Below are 6,732 nucleotides of genomic sequence, written 5' to 3'. Positions count from 1 at the left end.
TTTTTTTTTTTTTTTTTTTTTTTGGTTTTTCGAGATAGGGTTTGTCTGTGGCTTTGGAGCCTATCCTGGAACTAGCTCTGTAGACCAGGCTGGCCTTGAACTCACAGAGATCCGCCTGCCTCTGCCCCCCAAGTGCTGGGATTAAAGGCGTGCACCGCCACCACCCTGACTTTTTTTTTATTTTTTAAAAGTTGTATTTATTTGGATCACATTCTTTCCCTTCTCCTAAGTCCTCCAAGATCCTATCCACTTCATATTCTGTTTCAAAACAAACTAAAAACAAAAAACAAAACCCAAACCAAACAGACTAAAGACACCAAACTTAACAATAAACAATAAGCAAACACAGTAAAATATGGAGTCCCTTTGTGTTGGCCTGCACTGGAGTGTGCCCAGCACACCTAATGACATACCACAGGGGAAAACAGACGTTTCCTTTCCCAGCAGGTATCAGTTGCAAATAGCTTCTTGGTTAGGGATGGGACTTTGTGCCTTCTCTGTGCTAGGATTTTCTGGCTTGAACTTGTGTATGATGGCAGTCTATGAGTTCATATGTGTGCATTAGCTCTGTTGTGTCTGAAAGACACAGTTCCCTTGGAGTCATCCAGCACTCTGGCTCTTGTAATATTTCTGTCTCCTCTTCTACACAGATCCCTGAGTGTTTAGCAAAGGCATGCCATTTAGGACTGAGGGCTCCGGTCCCTTACTCTGTACATTGTCCGGTTGTGATTCTCTGTATTAATTCCCATCTATTGTAAGCAGAAGCTTCTCTGATGAGGTTGAATGATGTTCTGATCTGTGATGTCCAAATTCATCATCCGCCATCTCTAAACACTCAAACACTGTGAAATATAGTAAGTGTGGGGTCTCTGTCTTCATCACCTGCTCTATCTGCATGTATACATTTATGCCAGAAGAGGGCATGAGATCTTGCTGAAGATGGTTGTGGACCAACCACCATGTGGTTGCTGAGAATTGAACTCAGGACCTCTGGAAGAGCAACCAGTGCTCTTAACCACTGAGCCATCTCTCCAGCCTCCTCTATCACTTCTTATCTAGTGAATAAGAATGAAAATTTCCAGATCAAGTGAGAGATGTCTTTGGGAGCTGTAACACTGGTTTCACTGCCTAAAACTTTTCTGAAGAGGCTCCATTTTTATTTTATGAATAAGCAATACACTTTAAAGATACTGATATTTATAATTTGCAAAACAATGCAGGAAAATGCTTAATTTTTTGTGTGTGTATGTGTGTTTACGTGTGCCTATTGATGTGTGTGTATTTATTGTGCATGGTTAACTGGCGCTCATACGCATGTACATGTGGAAGCTAGAAGACCAATGTCTGATGTTTCTTTCAGTACTCTCTACATTATTTCTTGAGACAGGGTCTCTCACTGAATCTGGAACTTGCCACTTCATCTAGACTTGGTGGTCCACAAGTCCAAGGGATCCTATCTCCACCTCCTGCCTTTATACACCTAGCACTAGGATTACAATGTACACTGCCATGCCCAGTTACTTTTTGTTGTTGTTGTTGTTTGTTTACTTGGTTTTTTTTTTTTTGAGTTAGGGTCTTACTATATAGACCAGGCTAGCCTCAAACTCGAGGAGATCTGCCTGCTGGGATTAAAGGTGTGCTCCTGACTTCATGCCCAGTTCTTTTATGTGGATTCTGGGGATTGAACCCAACTCCTCATGCTTGGACACAAGTACTTTACTGACAAAACCATCTCCTTAGCTTGGAAAACTTTAGTTTTCTACAATAGAGGATAGGTTGAAGAAACTTATAGCACATACCATGAAACAAAAGAATGAAATCTTAGAGTAATATTAGTATTTAGCATATTTTGATAAATGCTATAAATAAATTATAACTATCAAGTATAATATAACCATGAAAATGTTTAACTTATAAGTGAATTTCCACTTATAAATGAAAGTATAAATATAGCAAAAAATGTTAATAATGATTATATTTAGGTAAAGAGAATGCATGTATTTTGGTTTCAATCTTTGCATTTTCAGTAATTTAATTTTTAACAGATTTGTTGATGTATAACTTACATTCAGTAAAATCCATTCACTGATAACCAAAACAAACTACTTGAAATGCAACAAGATGAATGAATCCCAAAGGTATATACACTTGGCTGTATCTGGAATGATCTACAATCCAGAAATGGAGGGCACACCTGTAAACCAGATTTTGAGGGAGGAAGACAACATGCCCTTAGTCTGGATCTTGAGGAGGGATGCCACACCTTTAACCTGGGCCATACCTTCTGCTGGAAGCCTATATAAGGACAATGGAAGAAGGAAAACTTCTGCTTGCCCTTGCCTTGCCTTGTTAGCACATCCATTTACTGGCACTGGAACCTACTTCTTTGGGATTGCACCATATTCAGAAGACCAGCTGAGACATGCAACCTCAACGGACTGAGGAACTACTAGATTCTTGAACTTCCCATTCATAGCTAGCCTAGCCATTGTTGGACTACAGCCTGTTACACACACACACACACACACACACACACACACACACTTCATTTCATAAGTTCTGTGACTATAGAGAACCCTGACTAATACAGTTTTGGTACCAGGAGTGGGGTATTGCTGTGATAGGCCTGACCACATTTCTGTTTGGAGGAATTTGGACTTTGGTACTTTGGGTAAGGACCGCAGCAGAATGCTTTAAGTGTTGCTAAATGGGATATACTAGTAGGAGCATGGACGATTTGAATTGTGTGGGCCTGGTTCAAGAGGTTTCAGAGGAGACGAATTTTAATATGTGTCCTAGAGACTAGTCTTCTGATATTTTGATGAAGAATGTGGCTGACTTTTGCCCTTGTCTGAAGAGACTGTCTAAGGCTAAAGTGAAAAGATTTGGATTAATTCTGTTGGCAGAGGAAACCTCAGAACAACCTGGTATAGACTCTGTTATATGGTTATTAGTGTTAACTCTAATGAAGATTTACAATGGAAAGGAATACGCTGAGAAGGGAAAATGCAAAACATACAATTTGAGGAGAAAAGGGGCACCAGGAAGTGGAATGGAGCTAAACCCTGTGTTCAAGATAAATAGAATAAAGATCAATAGAATAAAGGGAGTAATGCCCTCAGGGCAAGATTCCACCCAGCTAAGTTTCCAACTTGTGCAAAGGAGCTAAAGTAAAGCTTAGAGCCTGGTATGGTGGTACATGCTTTTATCCCAGCATTCCAGAGGCTGACAGATCTCTGAGCTTGAGGCTGGCCTGGTCTACAGATCTAGTTCCTGGACAACCAAGTGTAGTCAGTGAAGGACAGCATGGAAAACAGAAAGCTGGTGAAGATGTAATTGAATGAGGGGGACATGTTCTAGCGCCAGCAAGCCGCAGAACTTGGCAACTTCTGCCACATGGATCTGGCTTTAGAGTTAAGGATAGAAGAAAGGGGTTATGGAATCTTCCTTCATGACTAAGGAAAGCCTTTGAGGTCAAGCATGTGTCAGGGCTGTCACTGGACGGAGGCCTGGAGAGGCCACTGTGTGAAGCTGTGAAGGTGAAGCCTGGATTGCCTTGGAGACCCCAAGATGTTGGAGATGTCAGAGTCCAGGGATACCTGTGGAGGAGAGCTGCTAACAGGGAGTGGAACCAGCCCAAGAGAAAGAAGTGTGTTGTAGTCTACAAAGCTGAAAGGTGTTGGAGATTTGAGGAGTGTTTTGACATCAGACATGGAGATGCAGAATTTGGAGTCTGCCCAGCTGATTTTCGGTCTTGCTTTGGTCCAGTATTTTTCTCACTATACTCCCTGCCCTATGTTTTGAAATGGTAATGCTTATCCTCTGCCATTCTATATTGGAAGTATGTGGTCTGCCTTTTGATTTTGATTTTTCTCTTTATGGTTAAGAGAGTGCGTGAGTATTAGAAGAGACTTTGAACTTTAGACTTTTAAATAAGTTCGAGACTGTTATAGGCTATGGGGACCTTTGAAGTTGAACTGAAAGCATTTTTACATTATGATGTGGATACAAGTCTTTGGGGTCCAGAGAGTGAAATGTGGTAATTTGAAAGACAGTGGTCCACAAAAGGAATGACACTATTAGGAGGTACGGCTTTGTTGGAGTTGGTGTGACCTTGTTAGAGGAAGTGTGTCACTGTGGAGGTGGGTGTTGAGGTCTTTTTCGCTCACGCTACACTCAGTGGTACACAGTTCACGTCCTGTTGCCTGGGGATCAAGATGTATAACTTTCAGCTCCTCCTCCAGCACCATGTCTGCCCGGAACCTGCCATGTTCCACCATGATGACAATGAGCTAAACCTCTGAAATTGTAAGCCACCCCCAATTAAATGTTTTCCTTTGTGAGAGTTTTTGTAGTCATGGTGTCTCTCCACAGCAATAGAAACCCTAAGACAACATCCCTGAGGACAAAACCATGAGGGCAGAGTGTATGAATGTTGAGCAATTTATAATTATACTCAAAATACAAATATTCTCCAACTTATAATATTCCCATTTAGAATTTTGAATTTTTCAAGATATAAGGCAATTTGAATTCCACAGAAACTGTAATTCAAATTTCTTTGATTTTTCTGGGTCTAATATGGACTCTGATAGTCTCTTGTGATGTGAGGCAGTGGCAAGGAGCCTCAGTCTCCCGTCACAAAGATAAACACCCGGCTCCTCCCCGTGTACTGCACTCTCTAGTGCTTACCAGACTGTGTATTTTAAATGTGTTTTCAACTTACAACAGGACTTATGGAGATATAAGTTCATCATAAATCAAGGGGCTCACGTGCAGAATATTTCCTTTGCCCAAAACGTTCACCTGATGCTTTTCCTGTCAATCACGTCCCCCCACACTCACTGTTCTTACTCTCTGCCCCCGTGGTTTTTGCCTTCAGGGATGTCATGGAAGCAAAAACTACTCAATGTAGCCTATTGTTTCTGGCTTCTGCGACTTAGCATTACATGACTTTAGGATTCATTCATCTCGTTGCATTTTCAAGTAATTCATTTTGTGTTTTAATAAGGAGTGTTTTATAGACTGGATTGATCATGCGTTTGGTTTTGTTTTCATTGTTGCTAAGGCTGCCCTAATTCAGGTCACCAACAAGATTGCCTAAACTACACAGATGTATCATCTAATGGTTCTGAAGGCTAGAAGGCCCCCAACAGGGTTTGATTTTACTGAGGGTTGGAAGGAAAGGATCTCTCCCAGGTTTCTTTTTGCCTTTTTTTCTGGGGGGGGGGGGGGCTGGAGAATGGCTGCCTTCATCATCACACAGCCTTCTTCCAACTGTCTCTGTTTGTGCCTGTATCCAGATATCTCTTTTATGAGACACAAGGGCCCCTGCCTTCAATCTGAGTTTGTCTTACCTGATTCCTTCTGAATTCTTAAAATAGGTCACATATTGTGGTCCTAGATTTTAGCACTTTAGTGTGTTAACAGGTCAAGGGGAACAATTCTCCTCATTCTAAAAACTACTATAAACATTTGTGTATGTCAGTCTTTGTATAGTCATTTATTTTTATTTCTCTTGGGTTAATAGAAGAATTCCTGATCTTTTTAAAAATATATTATGACATATAACAAATCAACTTATATATCACAGCACAAATTTTTTTGTCTTCTAATAGTTTTATAATTGAAGTTTACAGACTGTTTATAGGCCTGTGGTCTATTGAGTTAATGTTTCTACACTATATAAAGTAATCTTCCCCTTTTCAAATTTCAACAATAGTTTTTATTCTGGAAAGTTGACATGTAAGCACTAGATTTTCTAAATAAAACAAAAAACAGAAACAACTTTAAAAGCAAAGTTTTTTTTAAGAGAAAAAAAATGAAATCCCATGGTATAAGAAATAAAAAGGGCTGTAAATGAGAACTGAGTGTATGAGCCAACCCTGTTTCTGCCTGGCATCACATTCTGCAGAACAAGGAGCTTTGTTGTATACATCTGGGCTTAGCTACCACATGTGCACAGGTGGGGAGCTGTGCAGCCACTGAAAGGAGCTTACTGTGGGACTTTAGAATGGGCACACTTTAAAGAGGGGGGATGTCATACACTAACCCAAGGAACTGGAACGGAACCTTGAGTTTGTCTCCTGAGAAGCTGAAACAGTCTTGACCCTGAAGGCTGAGCTGATGTTAACACACCACACACACACACACACACACACACACACACACACACACACAGTGTGAAAAAGTCTAATGTCTCTGATACAATTCTTTGAATGCTGGGCAGAGTTATGTGAAACTGGAAAGCAATTTCTGTGAGATTCATAAAGGAAAAACCAACTTTATTAAAGTAAAACCACTAAGAAAAACTTGTAAGGCAAGGCTGAATCCTTTAACCCTGTCACAAACTTGTGTTATGTTGTGCGGCACTCTGGGCGTGGACATGGACTGTGGTGACCCAGGTTGTGTGGTGTGATGGCCCCTCCCCCACAGACCATTTACCATCAGCAGAAACCTCAGAGACTGCAGCAGCAGGGGAGCAGAGATCAAAGTCCTCACTATTGACACAACAGTAACATGCTGTAAACAATAAACGGGGAAAATAAAGGGCATCTTAGAAGAAAGACTTGGAATCCTAAAGGGAAAAAGTACGATACTACCGAAAAAGTAACAGGCATTTGGGGAAAATATTGAAAAAGGTAATTCACGCTGTATTATGAAGACTGCTCCCCAGAGAAACAAAGAGGCAGAAACAGAGGCAGTGTAGAGGGTGCTTGGAGAACTAAGAGC

This window comes from Alexandromys fortis, unplaced genomic scaffold (genome assembly GCF_014885135.2).
Source record: "Alexandromys fortis isolate MF-2015 unplaced genomic scaffold, M_Fortis_MF-2015_v1.1 scaffold_97, whole genome shotgun sequence".
In the NCBI taxonomy this organism is placed as follows: Eukaryota; Metazoa; Chordata; class Mammalia; order Rodentia; family Cricetidae; genus Alexandromys; species Alexandromys fortis.
The sequence above is the reverse complement of the archived record's forward strand: the minus strand, read 5'-3'. Positions refer to the sequence as shown.